The sequence below is a fragment of the Ranitomeya variabilis genome, chromosome 6 (genome assembly GCF_051348905.1).
Source record: "Ranitomeya variabilis isolate aRanVar5 chromosome 6, aRanVar5.hap1, whole genome shotgun sequence".
Taxonomy (NCBI): Eukaryota; Metazoa; Chordata; class Amphibia; order Anura; family Dendrobatidae; genus Ranitomeya; species Ranitomeya variabilis.
In genome coordinates, this window is record NC_135237.1 from 421966486 (window position 1) to 421989470 (window position 22985).

Below are 22985 nucleotides of genomic sequence, written 5' to 3' on the forward strand. Positions count from 1 at the left end.
GCGCTGTATCCAGGAACAGTCTCTTCAAAAAGCTCTTTCCTTAATAAAACCAGTAGAGGGCACCTTTAAGAAGGTGCAACTATTTACAGCAACAGTTTGTGAATCATTCACCGTCCATGATTCGGCAGTCTTTTAAAACAGTGATGAACTTTGTGCAAACATAAAACTTCAGGGATCCCGGGTAAACGAAGGGATCCCTTTAAGAACTAACCCTGGTCGGGTTTAAAGCAGCAAAACAAGAAAAGCAGTTTTAGAGAACTATTTACAGTTTCATGGCTCCGAGGTTTACTCTTGTAAATCAGGAGGTGGCCTCCACCAGGTCCTTACCTGACAGGTGGCCGTCAACGGGTTAGGAAGGCTTGACTCCAAGTTCACTCCCGGCGCCAGGTGCACTCCATGAGTTTGTCCTTTCTGCACGACCAGGTCGTGCGCTGCAATGAGTGTCTGAGTGGGCTGGTGGATAATGCCGGCGGCGGCGGAAGCTGCGGCAGCCGCTTCAGCGGCAAGCTCTTCTCCCTCGGCTCTGGATACCGCCAGGACGGCTGTACATCTCTGCATATCTCGGGCCCACCAACGACTCCCCTTGAGATATCGGCGATAAGTCACCACGTCTCCAGGTTTCAGGATGGCTCCGGCACCGTCTCCGCACAGGCAGGGCTCTACCTCGTCCTGGATAATGCGAACCCTTATTGTCGCCCCAATCTCCTGAACAAAGCCTTTTCCTCCCTGGGGCTGGTAGATGATCACCACGCCCCATTTTGGCAGGGAGCCGTCCCGCATCTCGCCTCGTGCTTTCCGCTCCACTTCCAGCCGGAACTCCGCGATCAAGTGATTCCGGTACTCTCCCCAAGGGAAGGGTCCAAAGTCATGTCCCCCCGGTGGTCTGGGGTCAGGGGACGCTGGGGCTCCAGCAGTCGCGGCGATAAACGGATCAGGTGCGGAGAAGGGATGGTCCTCCGGGTAGCCGCGGCACCGGGCACCTGCACTTAAGGCGGCTCCTTCCGCGCCACTCCACTCCTCTGAGGAAGGCGCTAGGGCTGGTGTCGGCACAGGCAGCGGACCCTCCATCGGCAGCTCCCAGGGGTCCAGACTCTCCAACAGTGGCATGTCGGAGTAATCCTCCGGTGATGGGGGTCTGTGCGGGACCATGCTTTTTTGGAGGTCCCCTCTGGTCACCGGCTCCACTCCTTCTGAGTCATAGCTTCGTTTCTTCGGACTCCGCCCGCCATAGAGAATTAGGAGGCGGACTTCGGCTGCTGACGGACACGTCCTGAGGATACAGAAATATTTAGACTGGGTGGCCATTGTTCTTCGCGCTCTTAAATTTGTCCACGCCCACAAATCCATGCCCTTCTTCTCCTGCGCTCCGCGTTGCGCTGTAATGGCGGCGGTTTTGGCGGGAACTTTTGGCGGCAAATAGCAATACACAGTCTTTGCAATAAATCACGGTTCAAGCACAATTCAGTCACAGTTCCAAGGCACACATGACCTGATCCTTCAGGCTTAAGTAGATCCTGTTCGTGACGCCAAGTTGGAGCGGCCGCCAGACGCAGGACCGCGGGGTACTCGGATCCGGGTCTCTCGGTTCTGAGGATATCACGGTGGCCTGACCCAGTCCATGGTCCTGCTAAGGGACGCCCAATAAAAGGTGTAGGTGGTGGTGTAGGTCGCAGTAAATAATGAGGACACAGGGTTGCAGTCTCTTTACCTCTTTACTGAAGGCTTCGGCATCTGCAATCCAGAGCACTGCTAACAGGGCTGGCTGAGACCGGCCGGTCCAAAGGCACATCCAGAGTTCCCTTTGCAGGTGGAAATCAGTGCCTACCTACTAGCGCCTGGGTGTTGTAGTACTTCCCTGCTGAGCACCATGGGATAGTCCTCACAACTGTCGTGTATGTTTCTGTTCTTTCTCTCCGTCCCCCAGATGATATGGTTAGGATGCACCCGTATGACGGGGTAGGCCTGGAGTTATTTTATAGTTGTCTTCATTAGGTGATTAAGGTGAGGCAGCCAACCTAAAATTAACTGCCCTGCCGTTGGTTTGAAGTAATGCGTAGAGTCCAATACTTCCTCGGCGTTCCGGCCACCGGCTACGCGCCTCAGTAGGATGTTGCCGATCTCGGGGCATGACTCCTACTGGTTCTATCGCCTTTGTGCTGTGATCTCATTTCTCACTTCTCCACAATATACTTCGCTTCGTGTCCTTTCTTAAGATGCCGCCGCAATGAAGTGCAGGCACGGCTCTGTAACAATCTGTCCTTTCGCTAGGCCTCTGTCAGGATCCCACCCCTGACAGGGACCCCCCTGAATCTTCCCAAGCAACTCCTCTCACTAGATGTTACCTGGGCAAAACCCAGTCAGCTTCTCTCTAACTTCCTATCCAACCCCCAGTTTTACCAGTGTGAGGAGTGGCCTAATACATAGAACCCTTTGCTCCCCCTTGTGGCCGGAGTGTGAAGTGTAATGTGTGACTGTGATACCTGGTCAGGTGAACTCCTTTAGTGCCATCAGACGTACCATCACTCCTCTTAGTGGCGGAGCGACAGTACTGCAACGACCAGGACTCTGGGGCGCTGCATAGTGACTATTGACAGCAGCATCTAAGGGGTTAAACAGATATGGACGGTGCAAACACCAATCGTGGCTGATGCAGCAAGCTGTCAGCTATAGCATACAGCCGACAGCTGCTGGATTGTCACCTGTATGAGGATGCTATTCTCTTTTATCACAGGTCAGTTAAAAGACATATTGGCAGTCATTAAGGGGTTAATCTATTCTGAAATTCTTTGGTCTTCATCAGACTTCATCATATCTTCAGTCAATGTTAGAACACTGATTACTACAGAACAGTATACTGATAGCAGATGTAAATATTTCACTCTTGTACAGTAATTCTCAAGGAGCCATCAGTGCCTTCGTGTTTTCAGTTTGATAGAAGTATTAGATACTTCAACATATCATTCAATAAACACTGAGCATTAGGTACGCCCTATAGTGCTGTGAGGGAGAGAGCTGTCACCCCATATTTCTACTTGGAGCAAAAATATAATCTTTTTGTTTTCAAATCTTTTCCTTCTTTACCCCCAAAACACATTTACTGAAGTACACAAATGAAGGTGCTCAGTGCACCCTTTGGTATGGCTTAATGCCTCAGTGCACCATTTCTCCCACTTATTTAGATTACTTCCACTCCTATGTTGATTGACAGCACTGGCTTTCCCAGATCCATCACTGTATGAAGATGAACCTCCATTATGTGATCATATTGAGCACACAAATCATTGTCTTTGCTTGTTCCATCTGCCGTCACTGTCGGTCAGAAGTGAGCACACACATCATGCTCTCCTGGAAGCTGACATTGCTACACAGCTATACCCAAGCAATATCATCTGTGAAGCAAAAGTGATTTTTGTGCTCTTTCCTACACTAATGTGATAGCAGAGGAGGCAAGCAATGTCAGAAGCAATGAGAAAGTGATCTGTATGCTCTCTCCTGCACTGAAGCGATAGCAGAGGTGACGAGCAATGTCAGACATGAGGAGAGAGTGATTTGTGTGCTCTCTCCTGCACAGGGACAGTGTGTAAGAGGGTGACTGGGATGGTCATGTGCTTCTCCCTTGATTAGAAAAATGGCTATAACCTGGGTATGTGGAAAAGTGTTTTCTATTGCATAGAACTGTATAGGCACCAAGATGCATGGTTAATGTATTGCTATAATATGTGGAAGACTCAATGTGTTCTGATAAATGTATTAAATATAGGGAAAGATAAGATTAGGATATAGGTTAAGATTTAGCTTCAAGATAGGATTGGGTATAGTGAAGTGGTGGGCACAATAAGTTCAGGGAGAGATACAGGTTTGGGATAGAAACAGTTAATGTGTTCAGGAACAGGTCCAATGTGGGAGGAGCAGGGCCAGTAATCAATTCCTGGTTAGTGAGAGAGAGTAAGAGATTGGATGGAGAGAGAGTAGTAGTTGGAGGTCTGAGGGCACCAGGAGCAAAGGCTGTTCAGCAGCAAGAGGACGTCAGTCATAAACTCAGAGCACACAATTCTGGAATGTTCAGAACCTACGGTCCAACTGAGACACTGAGAAGCGTGCCTCAATATCTTCTTAGGAGAGGAAGTCTGACGGATAATCGCATAAAGGAGTTGGGACAGAACTCATGGAAGCTGCAGAGCTGGACGGAGTATCTCAAGGTTCAGAGATGCCTAAGAGGATAGAGATAGGTTAGTGCGAGCGAACAGCGGACATCACAATGTGCTGTGCTATGGACTTTGAAAACAGAAAAGTTTGTGCCCAATACTGCGTGTTTCAATATGATGAAAATGGACAGTTACATAAACTTCTTCATTATAAAACAAATTTGATGTTCCCTAATGTTTGCTCAGTGATTCCTGAAGTTGAAGAACCGGAGACAGATGAGGCCTGCAACCAAAACGTGAGTGTTACGCTCCACAAACATAGCACAAGAGAATTGGGACACTGTTTATTTGTTAGGTGCCAGGGTGTGGGAACATAGCAGCCCCTCGCCCATATTATTACCCTTGCTTTCTCAAGGGGAGATGTATAGGTATGGTGCCCTAAAGGACCTTTAAGTAACCATGGCAAGTGATCACATGGATGACAATGTGATGACCATTTGCCCAATGATGCCGCTCCTGTGGCGTGTGCACCCCACCCCGCCCACGTCACAACAGCATTGCCCAGTCATCAAGCCAAGACTGCGCATGCGTGGGAGCGGGAATTAATTCAAAGTTCCCAGGCATGCACAGAGGACATCAAGATGCCGAGCGGTATGGTGCGAACAGCGCAGGACGATGTGCATATATAATGCCTTCATAAGACTTCATGACTAGTAGACAACATGATATACCATAAAGGCACATATAATAAGTTCCCACAGTCTGAGTAGTTCATTCGTTATTAGTGTTGAGCGATACCGTCCGATACTTGAAAGTATCGGTATCGGAAAGTATCGGCCGATACCGGCAAAGTATCGGATCTAATCCGATACCGATACCCGATACCAATACAAGTCAATGGGACTCATGTATCGGACGGTATTCCTGATGGCTCCCAGGGTCTGAAGGAGAGGAAACTCTCCTTCAGGCCCTGGGAACCATATTAATGTGTAAAATAAAGAATTAAAATAAAAAATATTGCTATACTCACCTCTCCGACGCAGCCTGCACCTCACCGAGGGAACCGGCAGCGTTGTTTGCTTAAAATTCGCGCTTTAACTTCCTTACGTGAAGTCCCGGCTTGTGATTGGTCGCGCGCCGCCCATGTGGCCGCGACGCGACCAATCACAGCAAGCCGTGACGTAATTTCAGGTCCTTCAGGATTTTAAAATTACGTTCCGGCTTTGTGATTGGTCGCGTCGCGGTCACATGGGCGACGCGACCAATCACAAGCCGTGACGTCACGGGAGGCTGGACACGCGCGCATTTTAAAATGCGCGCGTGTCCAGCCTCCCGTGACGTCACGGCTTGTGATTGGTCGCGTCGCCCATGTGACCGCGACGCGACCAATCACAAAGCCGGAACGTAATTTTAAAATCCTGAAGGACCTGAAATTACGTCACGGCTTGCTGTGATTGGTCTCGTCGCGGCCACATGGGCGCCGTGCGACCAATCACAAGCCGGGACTTCACGTAAGGAAGTTAAAGCGCGAATTTTAAGCAAACAACGCTGCCAGTTCCCTCGGTGAGGTCTAGGCTGCGTCGGAGAGGTGAGTATAGCAATATTTTTTATTTTAATTCTTTATTTTACACATTAATGTTGTTTCGATACCGATACCCGATACCACAAAAGTATCGGATCTCGGTATCGGAATTCCGATACAGCAAATATCGGCCGATACCCGATACTTGCGGTATCGGAATGCTCAACACTATTCGTTATCCATCTTTGAGGGAGAGCTGTTATACTTATTAGTCTTGGATCCAAGCTTGATTCCCCCTGCACCATTTTGCCATTTCAGTATGTCTAGGCAGCCGGAGTTAAATCCAAGGTCAGAGCAGAGGTAAGGCACCATCTCAGTACAACAAAACTGAAATGAGGAAACGTATTAAAATAAATGTGATAAACATACATAGGTAAAATAAAACTACCAATTAAGACATTGTATGGAGGGGCTGATATACACAATCAAGGACAGAAGTCGTCTATAGGAACAGAGAGAAGCTGAGTGATTCGTTCAGGCCATTTGGGGTCATTGTGTCTAATGTTAGAATCCAATTAAATTCACACTGGCCCAGGAATTTTTTAATGTTTCCTCCCTTGACCCCAGTGTGGATCACATCAATGCCCCTAAGTAAAAGAGATTTAGGGTCACAATTATGTTAGACTTTGAAATGTCAGGGGATGGTCTTTAGTTGCAGAGGGTCGGCTACTGTCCTCTCGTCTTCGCGGACCCTCACTCTAAGTTCCCTAGATGTGAGACCCACAATATGAGTCGACAACCACATGTAGCTTAACCCCTTAGTGACAGAGCCAATTTGGTACTTAATGACCAAGCCAATTTTTACAATTCTGACATATTGTACTTCATGTTAGTGGTAACATTTCTTTGTTATTACTTGCGATTATTTATGAAAAAAGCGGAAATATGGAGAAAATTTTTAAAATGTTGCAATTTTCAAATTTTGTATTTCTATGCCCGTAAATCAGAGAGATATGTAACAAAAAATAGTTAATAAATAACATTTCCCACATGTCTTCTTTACATCAGCACAATTTTGGAAACAATTTTTTTTTTGTTAGGGAGTTATAAGGGTTAAAAGTTGACCAGCAATTTCTCATTTTTACAACACCATTTTTTTTTAGGGACCACATCACATTTGAAGTCATTTTGAGGGGTCTATATGATAGAAAATAACCAAGTGTGACACCATTCTAAAAACTGCATATCTCAAGGTGCTCAAAACCACATTCAAGAAGTTTATTAACCCTTTACGTGCTTCACAGGAACTGAAAAAATGTGGAAGGAAAAAATGAACATTTAACTTTTTTTTGCAAACATTTTACTTCAGAACCATTTTTTTTTATTTTCACAAGTGTAAAAACAGAAATTTAACCATAAATTTTGTTGTGCAATTTCTCCTGAATACGTCGAATCTTCATATGTGGGGGTAAACCACTGTTTGGGCGCACCGCAGAGCTTGGAAGAGAAGGAGCGACGTTTGACTTTTTCAATGCAGAATTGGCTGGAATTGAGATCGGATGCCATGTCACGTTTAGAGAGCCCCTGATGTGCCTAAACAGTGGAAACGCTGCACAAGTGACACCATTTTGGAAACTAGACCCCTTAAGGAACTTATCTAGATGTGTGGTGAGCACTTTGAGCCCCCAAGTGCTTCACAGAAGTTTATAAAGTAGAGCCGTGAAAATAAAAAATCGCATTTGTTGACACAAAAATGACCTTTTTGCCCCCAAATTCTTATTTTCACAAGGGTAACAGGAGAAATTAGACCACAAAAGTTGTTGTTCAATTTCTCCTGACTACGTCAATACCCCATATGTGGGGGTAAACCACTGTTTGGGCGCGCCGCAGAGCTTGGAAGAGAAGGAGTGCCGTTTTACTTTTTCAATGTAGAATTGGCTGGAATTGAGATCGGATGCCATGTCGCGTTTGGAGAGCCCCTGATGTGCCTAAACAGTGGAAACCCCCCACAAGTGACCCCATTTTGGAAACTAGACCCCTTAAGAAACTTAACTAGATGTGTGGTGAGGACTTTAAACCTCCAGGTGCTTCACGGAAGTTTATAACGTAGAGCCGTGAAAATAAAAAATCGCATTTTTTCTACAAAAATGATCTTTTTGCCCCAAAATTTTTATTTTGACAAGGGTAACAGGAGAAATTAGACCACAAAAGTTGTTGTGCAATTTCTCCTGAGTACGTCGATACCCCATATGTGGGGGTAAACCACTGTTTGGGCGCACCGCATAGCTTGGAAGAGAAGGAGTGCCGTTTTGCTTTTTCAATGTAGAATTGGCTGGAATTGAGATCGGACACCATGTCGCGTTTGGAGAGCCCCTGATGTGCCTAAACAGTAGAAACCCCCCACAAGTGACCCCATTTTGGAAACTAGACCCCTTAAGGAACTTATCTAGATGTGTGGTGAGCACTTTAAACCCCCAAGTGCTTCACAGAAATTTATAACGTAGAGCCGTGAAAATAAAAAATCCTTTTTTTTTTCCTCAAAAATGATTTTTTAGCCTGCAATTTTTTATTTTCTCAAGGGTAATAGGAGACATTGGACCCCAAAATCTGTTGACCAGTTTGTCCTGAATACGCTGATACCCCATATGTGGGGGGGCACTGTTCGGGCACCCATCGGGGCTCGGAAGGGAAGGAGCGCCGCTTAGAATGCAGACTTTGATGGGATGGTCTGCGGGCGTCATGTTGCATTTGCAGAGCTCCTGATGTACTTAAACAGTAGAAATCCCCCACAAGTGACCCCATTTTGGAAACTAGACCCCCCAAAGAGCTTATCTAGATGTGTGGTGAGCACTATAAACTCCCAACTGCTTCACAGAAGTTTATAATGTAGAGCCATGAAAATAAAAAAAAATCATATTTTTTTCCACAAAAATGATCTTTTCACCACCAAATTTTTACTTTCACAAGGGTAACAGGAGAAATTGGACCCCAAAATTTATTGTGCAATTTATGCTGAGTAGGCTGATACCCCATATGTGGGGGTAAACCACTGTTTGGGCACATGGCAGAGCTCGGAAGGGAAGGAGCGCCATTTTGAAATGCAGACTTTGATAGAATGGTCTGCGGGCGTTATGTTGCGTTTGCAGAGCCCCTGATGTATCTAAACAGTAGAAACCCCCCATAAGTGACCTCATTTTGGAAACTAGACCCCCATGGAACTTATCTAGATGTGTGGTGAGAACTTTGAATGCCCAAGTGCTTCACAGAAGTTTATAATGCAGAGTCATGAAAATAAAAAAGATTTTTTTCCACAAAAAAGATTTTTTAGCCCCCAAGTTTTTATTTTCACAAGGGTAACAGGAGAAATTGGACCCCAAAAGTTGTTGTCCAATTTATCCCAAGTACGCTGATGCCCCATATGTGGGGGTAAACCACTGTTTGGGCGCACGGCAGAGCTCAGAAGGGAGGGAGCACCATTTGACTTTTTGAGCACAAAATAGGCTGTGGCATATTGAGACCCCCGATGTACCTAAACAGTGGAGACCCCCCAATTCTAACTCCAACCCTAACCCCAACACACTCCTAACCCTAATCCCAACCTGATCCATAATCCTAATCACAACCCTAACGATAATCACAACCCTAACCCCAAAACAATCCTAATCCCAACCCTAACCATAACCCTAATCAGAACCCTAAATCCAACACACCCCTAATCCTAATCTCAACCCTAACCTCAAACCTAACCCTAACCCCAATACACCCCTAACCCTAATCCCAACCCTAACCTTAACCCTAATCCAAAATCTAACCCTAATCCCAAACGTAACCCTAATGACAACCCTAATCCAAACCCTAACCCTAATCCCAACTCTAACCCTAACTTTAGCCGCAACCCTAGTCCTAACTTTAGCTCTAACCCTAACTTTAGCCCCAACCCTAACCCTAGCCCTAACCCTAAATTTAGCCCCAACCCTAACCCTAGCCCTAACTTTAGCCCCAACCCTAACTCTAGCCCTAACTTTAGCCCCAACTCTAACCCTAGCCTAACCCTAAATTTAGCCCCAACCCTAACCCTAAATTTAGCCCCAACCCTAACCTTAAATTTAGCCCCAACCCTAACCCTAAATTTAGCCCCAACCCTAACCCTAACCCTAAATTTAGCCCCAACCCTAACCCTAAATTTAGCCCCAACCCTAATCCTAACCCTAACCCTAAATTTAGCCCTAACCCTAAATTTAGTCCCAACCCTAACCTTAACCCTAAATTTAGCCCCAACCCTAATCCTAACCCTAACCCTAAATTTAGCCCTAACCCTAAATTTAGCCCCAATTCCTCTAGCTGCCGGCCGGCAGATCATGGCGGACGCACTGCGCCTGCGCCCACCATTTTCTTACCAGAGGAAGAAGTCAGCGGCCAGGAGGGGACACAGGAGGACCCAGGGACACCGGTAAGTATAACAGGGTCCCCGAATTCCCCTATTTCTCTGTCCTCTGATGTGCAATCACATCAGAGGACAGAGAATTACACATCGCTTTTTTTTTGCGGTCGCCGGTAACAGTTAATTACCGGCGATCGCAAAACAGGGGTCGGTAAAAACCGACCCCGATCATGTTCTTTGGGGTCTCAGCTACCCCCAGCAGCCGAGACCCCAAAGATCTTCCGGGTGCTGGCCGGCGGGCGCACTGAGCTTGCGCCCGCCATTTTTTGGCCGGAACAAGATGGCGGTGCCCATCGGGAGCCACGAGGAGCACCGGGGGAGACAGGTGAGTATCGGGGCGCGATCAGGGACCCCATTTCTCTGTCCTCTGATGTGCGATCACATCAGAGGACAGAGAAATTAAATGGGAAATTGCGTTGTTTTTTTTTTTGCGACTGCCGGTAAACGGTTAATTACCGGCGATCACAACCCGGGGGTCGGTAAAAAAACCCCGAATCATGTTCTCTGGGGTCTCGGCTACCCCTGGTAACTGAGACCCCAGAGAAAATCCAACTCTGGGGGGCGCTATTCACTTTTCCCACAGCGCTGTTAATTAACGGCGCTGTGGTTTAAGTACCCTTAACTGCCACCGTTAAAAGGCGTATCGGCGGTCGTTAATAGATTATATCAGTGCTACTGCATGAAATACGATGTTTAACCTTTTGAGAATGTATCTTCAGGGGGCACTCGGAGTTGAACCAAGGACCTCTTGATATGCAGTCAAATGCTCGACCACTGAGCTATACCCCCTATTTGTACGAAATACGTTGCTCATTTTGATAATGTTTGTCTCCCCTTGCCGGGTTAAACATGCTACATCAAAGAATACTGGCGCAGGCAAGACAGTGGCCGCAGGGGAAGCAACCAACAATGGACGTTGTGTGGTATACTCTAACAGAACATGCGGGCAAAAGATTGCTGAAAAAGAAAAAACCCCTTTAATTGTCAGTGTCGGGTCCCCATCATGTGAATATCTGTATTGATCAGTTTGCACAAAGTTGGTTATCACTTGTAATGCACAGACAGCATCAACAGAGAATGTTCTATAAATCTTCCTTCAAACTTTTTCAAATAGGAATGTTTATTTTTCTCTATCTTTGCATGTATGTTATTCAGTTTCTTTAAATTGATACCACAACTGCCGAGAAGCTAATATTTTCACTGTTCCATTAGACGTCAGTTGTTCTTAAATCTGTGAAATTCAGCACGCTGTGGGCACATCTTTGGTCACAGTTTTTGATCCAGGAAATACCAACTATTAACATATTTTCCTTTTCATAGTGGTATCTTTCCATTGCTCCACCGTTATGATATTTCTCAAAGGATTAAAACTGAAATGTCTTATTTCCTGTACCAAAACAAAAATCTTTTCCAGCTCCGAATGCTTTCTGCCTCTGTGAAGCTTCCGCTTAGGATTTTTCATAATAAAAAATAAGTGTGTAACAAGTTCAATGTCAGTGTATTTACCCCAAACCATTTATCATAGTACAAGCTGTGAAATTCTAACATAACCGTAGAGTGCTTACATTCTTCAGGATGATATGAGCCAGCAGACCTTTTTTTTTCTTTAATTCTTTTTTTAAACAATGCAATTATGAAAGGGAGAACGATTAGAATGACAGACAACACAGCATGTACAGTACATTGTCACATGAGAAAAATTAAAATAGCAATAAAAAGTTCCTCTCAATTGTGAATTGAATCGGCAAAAGTGATATTGAAAGCATAGCAACAGAAGAACAGCCAGCTACCAAATGAGCGCCACCTCAATCTTAAAAGGAACGTGTCATGTCAATATATTATTATTATAGCGCCATTTATTCCATGGCGCTTTACATGTGAGGAGGGGTATATATAATAAAAACAAGTATAATAATCTTAATTAATACAAGTCACAACTGGTACATGAGGAGAGAGGACCCTGCCCGCGAGGGCTCACAATCTCCAAGGGATGGGTAAGAATACAGTAGGTGAGGGTAGAGCTGGTTGTGCAGCGGTTTGGTGGATCAGTGGTTACTGCAGGTTGTAGGCTTGTTGGAAGAGGTAGGTCTTCAGGTTCTTTTTGAAGGTTTCCATGGTAGGCGAGAGTCTGATATGTTGTGGTAGAGAGTTCCAGAGTATGGGGGATGTGCGGGAGAAATATTGTATGCGACTGTGGGAAGAGGAGAAAAGAGGGGAGTATAGAAGAAGATCTTGTGAGGATTGGAGGTTGTGTGCAGATAAGTACCGAGAGACGAGGTCACAGATGTATGGAGGAGACAGGTTGTGGATGGCTTTGTATGTCATGGTTAGGGTTTTGAACTGGAGTCGTTGGGTAATGGGGAGCCAGTGCAGGGATTGACTGAGGGGAGAGGCCGGGGAATAATGGGGGACAGGTGGTTAGTCGGGCAGCAGAGTTTAGAATAGATTGGAGGGGTGCGAGAGTGTTAGAGGGGAGGCCACAGAGCAGGAGGTTGCAGTAGTCAAAGTGGGAGATGATGAAGGCATGGACCAGAGTTTTTGCAGATTCTTGGTTTAGGAATATACGGATCCAGGAAATATTTTTGAGTTGAAGTCTGCAGGTAGTGGAAAGGGCTTGGATATGTGGTTTGAAGGAGAGATCAGTGTCAAAGATTACCCCGAGGCAGCGAGCTTGTGGGACTGGGGAGAGTGGGCAGCCATTTACTTTAATGGATAGGTCGGTTGGGGGAGTCAAGTGAGATGGGGGAAAGATGATGAATTCTGTTTTGTCCATATAAAGTTTTAGAAATCTAGTGGAGAAACAAGATGAAATAGCAGACAGACATTGTGGGATTCTGGTTAGTAGGGTGGTAATATTTAGATATAGATCTGTGTGTCATCGGTATAGAGATGATACTGAAAGCCATGGGACTCTGTCAGCTGTCCGAGGCCAACGGTATAGATGGAGAAGAGCAGTGGCCCTAGGACTGAACCTTGCGGGACTCCGACAGATAGGGGGCGAGGTGAGGAGGTGGTGTGCGAGTGGGAGACGCTGAATGTCCGGTCTGTTATTTATGATGAAATCCAAGATAGGGCCAAGTCAGTGATGCCAAGAGATGAGAAGGTCTGTAATAGTAGGGAATGGTCCACTGTGTCAAAGGCAGAGGACAGGTCTAGGAGGAGGAGGACAGAGTAGTGTCGCTTGGCTTTGGCAGTTAATAGGTCATTGGTGACTTTAGTTAGGGCAGTTTCAGTGGAGTGATGCAGCCAGAAGCCAGATTAAAAGTGGTTGAAGAGGGAGCAGGAAGAGAGGTGGGAGGACAGTTCAAGATGGACATGTTGTTCCAGTAGTTTTGAGGCATAGGGGAGAAGTGATATGGAGCGATAGCTAGATACAGAGGTTGAGTCAAGAGAGGGCTTTTTGAGGATAGGTGTGATTGAGGCATGTTTAAAGCTTGAGGGGAAAGCACCAGTTGTTGGTGATAGATTGAAGAGATGGGTTAGGGTTGGAATGAAGACTGTGGTGAGGTTTGGGATGAAGTGGGATAGGATATTCTAGAACCCTGCAGCTATGGGGTTAATCCGCAGGTTAAAACCGTTCTAAAGCTATGCGGCCGCTGGACCGAAAGCCCGGCTACTGGGAGAAAGTGAACGTTATTGCTCCCGGTAGCCTTGGGTTTTCAGTCACAGAGGCGTGGCATCAGTCTCCACTCAGTACATAGCGATCAGCGGTTGTAACCACACCCCGACACTGAATAACAGGTGCTGTTATGGCTTTACAGACCTGGTCAAGAGAAATGTGGCCTAATTCAGCTCATGATGCCGCTGTAGAGTGAGTTCTGACATAAAGAGGTGATTTCAAACCTTCTATCTTGTAACATTCTTTCATGGTATATTTGGTCCATCTAGAAAGGGTCGCATTACAGGCTTTTTGACCAGAGTTGCTTCCAGAAAACTAAAGGAACAAAGAACAGAGAAGAACCAGTATCCTTACATCCAGAGAATGTGGGTCACCAGGGGAATCAGAATTTGCACTTAGGACTGGCTAAAAGATTTCTTGATTAATGTTGGCTAATGAACCCACCCTTGGAATGAAGCTTGGCATAGTTTTGAGGATTTCCATGGAAGATTATCATGTAAGGTTTCTTATAGGATAAGGCCTGTAGTTTACTAATTCTTTCTGAAATTATACCAATTGGAAATAATGTTTTAAGAGAAAGGTATCTTTAAAAAGTTGTCCACTACTTGGACAACTTCTTCTCATACTTCTCACTTGGCTCCAATAAAATAATAATGCTTATACTCACTTCCTGTGCTGAGGTTCCTGCGGTGTTGACACTCGGTCTCATATGATGCCGGCACCCAATCAGTGCTGACATCACTGTCCCCGCCTCCTGCTGAATTGAGCAGGAAGAGGAAGTCCAAAATAGCTGCAGCCCAGACTTCCTCTTCATGTTCAATTTGTCCAAAGGTGGGTATAGTGATGGCAGCGATGATTGGGCATTGGCATCACGTGTCACAACAACAGCACGAGAGCCACGGAGAGAGCAAGTGCCAACACCGCGGGAACAATGGCACTGGAGGTGAGTATAAACTTTATTTTATGGGGGACAAACATTTTGATCAACAAGGGGTTATCCTAGTAATGGACAACCCCTTTGTCAACTAATCCTAAAGGCTCAAAAGGATCTGAGGCAGCGGTTTATGGACCGAAGCAGTTGTCCTTTACTTTTATATTGATGGCCCTATACTTAGGATAGGTTATTTAAAACCAGATTCGTAGGGGTGCGTCACCCTGCCATTGGTGATCGGAGGTGATCAGTTGCGAAGCTGCACAGCACTTCTTCTTTGTTAGCTGCAGCCGGGTGCTGCACATACACCCCTACTCGAATGCAGTTGACAGGCCTGTGCTGTTTCATTCTGCAACAAAGAAAATCCAGCCGCCGTCATTTGGAACAGCTGATGGGTGAGGATTCCAGGTGTTGCACTCTCACCTATCTACAGGGCAGGTTTTAAACAAAGTGGTGCCCTAGGCAAAAATTTAAAGTGAGGCCCCGAAATGATAACATTGCACTGTGGCCCCCATATTTAGGGGCCTTATATCGGCCAACGGGTCTGCCACTATCAGCTGTACGCAGGGGCGTTGCTAGGGTCAAAAAAGATTGGGGGCCCAAGACAAAGAGTTGCCCCCAAAACCCTCTTAATTTTTTTTTTAACTCTTCAGATAAAACAGTGCTAACTCTCTGAGAGCAGATAATGAAATAGATGTCACCTGCAGTCCTATGTAACACCAGAGATAGCAGTGATAACTCTCTGAGTACAGATAATTTAGTATATATCACATGCAGTCCTATGTAACACCAAAGATAGACATAGCGTTTCAGAGTTAGACTATGTTCACATGCAGCATTTTTTTCAGAAGCCAAAACATTTTCTATTAGCAGTAAAAATGTTGCGTTCAAAACACCTGTTTTTCAGCTTGCTTTGTGGTGTTCTTCACACTTATTTCAGCTTTTTTTTTTGGAGTGAGGATGTTTGTTTTGTCTACAGTATGTTTAAGGCCACGTTCACACATTGAGTGTTTGGTCAGTATTTCAAATCAGCATATGTAAGCCAAAACCAGGAGGGTGAGAAATACAGTAGTGACGTGTTTCTCAGGCTATGTGCACATGTTGCGGATTTTGCTGTGGATCTGCAGCAGTTTTCCATGCGTTGTACAGTACCATGTAAACGTATGGAAAACAAAATCAGAAGTACACCTGCTGAGGAAAATACCACGTGGAAACGCTGCGTTGTATTTTCTGCAGCATGTCAATTCTTTGTGCGGATTCTGCAGCGTTTTACACCTGCTCCATAATTAGGGTATGTGTCCACGTTCAGGATTGCATCAGGATTTGGTCAGGATTTTTCATCAGTATTTGTAAGCCAAAACCAGGAGTGGGTGATAAATGCAAAAGTGGAGCATATGTTTCTATTATACTTTTCCTCTAATTGTTCCACTCCTGGTTTTGGCTTACAAATACTGATGGAAAATCCTGACCAAATCCTGATGCAATCCTGAACGTGGACACATACCCTTATAGGAATCCGCAGGTGTAAGGGTATGTTTCCACGGTACGTAAACGCTGCTTGTTTGACGCTGCAGCGTCAAACAAGCAGCGTCCAGATGTTCCAGCATAGTGGAGGGGATTTTATGAAATCCCGTCTCCACTATGCGTGGAAACCCGCACGCGGCGGCCCTGCGACTCCGGACATGCTGCGCGTCTTTTCAGAACGCAGCATGTCCGTACACCTTGCGGGGACGCAGCGTCCCCGCAAGGCATATCACAGGGCCCTATGGCGAGGGGTGCGATGATCCCGGATGTGTACTGTACACATCCGGCACCATCGCGTCACAGAAAGGGGGCGGGGCTTAGCGCCGAGCGGCTTCGCCGCTGCGGCGAACCCGCCGGCAAGCTGTACCGTGGAGCCATACCCTTAAAACGCTGTTGAAAACCGCACAAAAACCGAGGTTAGGGTATGTGTCCACGTTCAGGATTTGGTCAGGATTTGGTCAGGATTTGGTCAGGATTTTATGCAGGTAAAATCCTGACCAAATCTGCACCTGAGGTCACTGGCAGGTCACCTGCGTTGTCCTTGCGTTGTTTCAGCAATGCAAGGACATGCTGCGTTCTTGAAAGACGCACCGCATGTGCGTTTTCTCGGGTGTGCCGCATGCGTTTTTTACTGCATAGTGGAGACAGGATTTCATTAAATCCCCTCCACTATGCTGTAACATCTGGATGCTGCGTTTTTGACGCTGCGGCTCAATGCTGGGTCAAAAACGCAGCGTTTCCTGAACGTGGAAACATACCCTTAGGGTATGTGTCCACTTTCAGGATGGCCAGCGGTTTGGATGGAGCGGCAAACCCGCTCCGCCCTAAGCCACGCCCCCTTCTGTGACGCGATGATGCCGGATGTGTTCATTGCACACATCCGGCATCATCGCACCCCACACATAGGGCCCTATGATATACCTTGCGGCGGCGCAAGGTATACGGACATGCTGCGATCTAAAAAGACATGCAGCATGTCCGGAATCGCAGGGCCGCAGGATGTGTGTTACCACGCATAGTGGAGACGGGATTTGATAAAATCCCCTCCACTATGCTGTAACATCTGGACGCTGCGTGTTTGACACTGCGGCTCTGCGCAGCGTCAAACACGCAGCGTTTCCTGCACGTGGAAACATACCACGATAAATCCGCGGTAAATCTGCAGGTAAAACGCAGGGCGTTTTACCTGCAGATTTTTAGGAATCTGCGTGGAAAAATCCGCAGCAGATTCCGCAACGTGTGCACATAGCCTCATTGTTCCACTGCTGTTTCTGCATTACAAATACTGACCTAATAGTTTAATTCACCAAAACCACTTATAAAATTGCAGTGAAAAATGCCGTTGCAATATCTGCAGCTTTTTTATTCTTTCATTGCTTTCTACAGGTGAAAACAGACTGAAAGAAGTGACACGCTACAGATTTAAAAAGTGCTACAGTTCTGAAATCCAGTCAGAAAAAAAAACAAGCGCTTGCAGGAGATTTTGGAAATCTCCTATGTTTTGCTGGCACTTTGAAAAGCAGCTTTTTGCCATGTTCATATGCAGAATTTTTGCAGCTCTTTCTTCTGCAAATAAGAAGTTTACAGCATTTTACAGCACAAGCAAAAACTGAGATTTTCAGAAATCTCCTGCACACCCTTTTATTTTCCCCTGGCTGAATTTCACAACTGCAGCCTTTTTTAAATCTGCAGCGTGTCACTTCTTTCAGCAATTTTTTTCACCCGTAGAAAGTAACGAAAAAGTTTAAAAAATGCTGCAAATGTTGCAACGTTGTTTTTCGCTGCGTTTTTTGTGAATAACACTAACTTTATTAAACATGTACTGTAGCCAATATGTATACTGTAAAAAACAAACAAACAGCAAAAGCTCTAAGGGTGTGTGCACACAGTCAGTAAACGCTGCAGGTCGGCTGCTGTGTACTTGTGCAGCGTCCAACCCGCAGCGGCCAGATGTTACAGTATAGTGGAGGGGATTTCAAGAAATTCCATCTCTACTATGTGTGCACTATCACCTGCACCTCACCCGCAGAGACGGACATGGGGCGCGTCTCTCCAGGCTGCAGCATGTCAATTTATATGGCGTAGACGCGAGTCTCCGCAAGAGAAATCTCACCCCTGCAATGTATAGGACGCAGGGATTCCACACAGATCAGTGAACACACGCAGAATCACCTGTGTTCAAAAGATGGCAGCACTTTGGACGCAGCACATGTCCGCTGCATCCAAGGGGCTGCCATTTCCGGATCCTCTGCACATACCCTAAAAAATAGGTGTTTAGAAAGCAGTGTTTTTACTGCCAAGAGAGCAGGCGTTGGCTGCAAAAAAAAAATGGACCAAAAGCGCTGATTCCTATGCACACCTGTACTATATGTGTATAGTTTACCCTTATTGTTTCACGTGGGAATTCATTTATTTCTATATAATAAATACCCTGATTCAGCAGACAATATTCCTGTCTTGTGTCATCCAGACAGCAGTGACAGCAGGTTGCCCTGTCAGATTACAAGCACTGGCGACTTTTAGAGCCTTTGCTGATCCCTGCTGTATGTGACTGTGAAACCTGATCCTACAGCAAACAGCACAGAGCTCAGGGACCACAGTGAGTAAATCACTGCGCTGAGGGGGTCTCAAGGGGGGTTTGTGAGAGCCATTCCAGAACAACAAAGCAATGCACAGCATTATTCACTGCTGTACATCCTCTGGGCACTTCATGCAGGGGCTGCAGAGGCAGGGGGCCCCCTTTCTAGGTGGGGGCCCCAGGCGTCTGCCTGGTCTGCCTGTGCCAAACGCTGGCCCTGCCTATCTGGTATTGATATAACCAATCCTAAGAATAGGAAATCAATATAAAAGTAGTGGACAACTTCTTTAATCTTGCTGATTGCTTTAAAAAATTTCCTGAAAAGAGGCAAGACAAAAAGTATCCTAATTGTGCCTGGGAAGCTTCTATATTCCCTCTTTTCGAAAACAGTAATGCAAGCTGAAACTAAACGGTGTCTTCAAAATGGAAGGATGATGATTGCTTTTTACTTGGTCCATCAAGATATTTCTCAGAGCACGAGTTAGACTTTTCACCTCACTTCATTAATCTATCTAAAGAGATGTGTCTTTAAAGCACGTCCCATAGATGTAATAGCTCATTTACATAATAAGAGAAACGTGGATATCTCAGGAACAAGACATCGTATCGCAGATATCAAGGTATCATTTTATTCCATTTTCTATGACCTACATGCCCATATATAAATTGGAATAAGGCACTCCTGTAATCTTCAGTGCACAAGTAGGGTCCCATCCTGTATATAATTAACATAGAACTTGGCACTCCTAGTAAGTGAAGTAATGCTGGTGATTCATTTAACAAATGATCCTCTCACAGAATATGCATAACGTTTTGGTACTACGGACCTTCTTCAGATGAACATAGCTTCTGTGGAGAGATAGACATCAGAAATAAGGATGCAAAGCTGTGGTAATGCGAAACACCGCTGTGTAATGGCACATCCTTATTTCTGATGTCTGTCTCTTCACAGAAACCATCTGTATCTGATGAAGGTCCACAGGATCAAAACGTTATGCATATTCTGTTAGAGGTTCTTTTGTTAAATAAATCACCAGCATTACTTCACCTACGTGCCTATATAGACATCTGAGGAGGGTAGATCCTACTGACAGATTCACTTTTAACCCCTTCACGGAAACCGCCATATATATACTGCCTGACGATTGCACGGGCTCACGCTCAGCGCTGCTGTCATCAATTCGGATGTCAGCTCTATATGAGGGCTGACATCCTGCAGCAATGCCGACAATCGGCGCTAGCACCACTCGCAGGAGTTTAACCCATCTGATGCTGCTGTCAATAGTGACAGCGACATTGATGGGCATAGCAGAGGGAGGGAGCTCCCTCTTTGCTCCCATCGGCACAATACGATTGCAAAAGATGTCCACGGGGTCACCCAGGGACAGTGGTCTGTGAGCTCCTGCTCAGAGCAGGAGCTGACACTCCTCCTCCCTACCTGTGATGAACTGTTCTAATGTCCTGCAATGCAAAAGCATTTCCGAGTATTAGATCAGCGATCAAGACAGGGAAAGTTGATGTCCCAGCCTGGGACAATGTAAAAAGTTATTAAAAATATTTGAAAAAATCACAAACTAAAGAACAACAACAAAAAAGAAAAAAAAATATTAATCCAATGAATACATTTATTTATGCAAAAACAAAAATAAAAAAGTACACATTTTGTATCGTCGTGTCCAGAATGACCCAACAAACTTTATAAAACTAACCCTTTTAGTGAACCTCATAAGAATAAGAGGCAAAAAACTGTGTTCTCATCATACCGCCCAGCAAAAAGTGGAATAAAATTAGATCAAAAAGACGAATGTATATAAAAATGGTATCTCTGAAAATGTCACAAGCAGCAGCCAAACAGCTCAATCAGCGGAAAAATAAGAAAGTTATAGCTCACGGAATAAAGCAATGAAAAACTAATTCTATTTTCTATAAAATAGTTTTTACTGTGTAAAAGCACCAAAATATTAAAAAAATGTAAATGTAGTATCGCTGTAATCGTACTGACCCAAAGAATTAAGCTGCCTCATCAATTTTACCACATGTGGAATGGCATGAAAAAAACCAATACTGGAATTGCTAGTTTTTGTTCATTCTGCCTCCCAAAAATCGGATTAGAAAGTGATAAAAAAAAATGTCATGTCTCCGAAAACGGTACCAATAAAAACATTCCGCAAAAAAGCAAGCCCTCACATAAATCTGTCAACCAAAATATGGAAAAATTATAGCTATTTAAGTATGGGGATGCAAAACAATAAAAAGTGTCTTTCAGTGTGTGACAGCAGCCTAACATTAATAAAACTATATAAATCTGGTATCTCTGTAATCGCTCTGATCCAAAGAATAAAATCATCTAATCACTTATACAAAACAGAGAACGGCTTAAAAAAAACAACAATTCTTCACCTGCTATTGATTTCTTCATTCTGCCTCCCAAATATCATAACAAGGAAAGAAACCCGGTGGAAGATTCCCTATAGTGAGGCAGATGGAGTCACTGTGGACTGTGTCTGGCCTGTGATTCGGCGATGTCCGTCTTTTTAGGCGTGAATAAAAGCTTGGTCCGCCACAGTTTTATGCATTTCTGAAAAGGACACCGCTGAACAGAAATACGGACGAGTGCTATGCGAGAAAAAAATCACATAGCACTCGGACCAATGTTAACCTATGGGGCAGCTCCCATCATCATTTTGTTTCTCGTCCGTATTCTACTCACCAATGAAAGTCTATGGGTGCGAGAAAAACTCGCACACCACACGGACCATCAGTGTCACTTGCGGGAAATACGCACAAGTGTCCTTTAGAAAAGCTGGCAATTCAGTGTGGTGTAATGTAAAAACACTGAGAGGTTAAAATAGAATAGATAAAATAAATGCCTACAAATAGTATAGGTAGATATACAGTATATATACTGGGGAGGCTGCGCAGCCTCAGTGACTACCGCTGACATCACTAAGGCTGCGCCGATTCCCCGCCTGACACAGTGAACTTGACAGCGTGGGAAAATGTTCAGAAACTTTCCCACGCTAATAAGGTCATGTTCAGTCATGCGGCTGTGCATGCAGCTTTTCACTCATTTCTCCATGGTTTACAGCCCAGCAGGTAGCATTAGCACCCCTCTGGGTTGTAAACAACTTAACCCCTTGAGATCGATTGCAGCATGGGACTTGACTGAGGACAGACAGGTATAGGATATTGTTGCTTTTTTATTTTGCTTTTTTTTTTTTTTTTACAGAAGAACGAGGGCTTCGCTTGGATTAAGAGTGCAATAAATATGTTAAACGTGTGTTTCATTTTTTCATTAAAAGACTTTATTCTTAATGTGCGTGTATTTTTAAAACCCTTCATACTATTGGATTATAATGGGTAGGTATCTTATTGACACCTCTCCATTATTAACCAGGCTTAATGTCACCTTACAATAGTAATGTGACATTAACCTCTTATTACGCCACAGGGTTGTGGGAAGAGAGAGGCTAAGTGCTGGAATAGGCACATCATACAGATGGGCCTTTTTCTGGGGTGGCTGGCGACAGATTTTTTTAGCCGGGGGGGCCAATAACCATGGTCCCTCTCTAGGCTATTAATATCTGCTCCCAGTCACTGGCTTTCTCTCTCTGGCGGAGAAAATTGAGCGGGAGCCCACACCAGTTTTTTTCATCAATTAACCCTTTAATTTAACACCTACAGCTCCAAAATTTTACACACACACTACTAACATCATTAATGAGGGACATATAAAAATCTATCGGATATGCAATGGTTTACTGTATGTAAACTATATCTCACATCCTGCCGGGTTCTGTAATGATTTAGCAAAAGCCGACAAATGAATTACCAGCTATTCTGCTATCTAGCTCTGTATGAAATATAAAGATATATATATATATATATATATATATATATATATATATATATATATATATATATATATATACACTAGATGGTGGCCCGATTCTAACGCATCGGGTATTCTAGAATATGTATGTATGTATGTATATAGCAGCCACATAGTATATAGCACAGGCCACGTACGTAGTATATAGGAGGCATGTAGTATATAGCAGACAAATACTACGTGGCCTCTGTGCTATATACTATGTGGCTGCTATATACATACATACATACATATTCTAGAATACCCAATGCGTTAATACAGGCCACGCAGTACATAACACAGCCCACGTACTATATAACACAGCCCATGTAGTATATAGCACAGCCCCCGCAG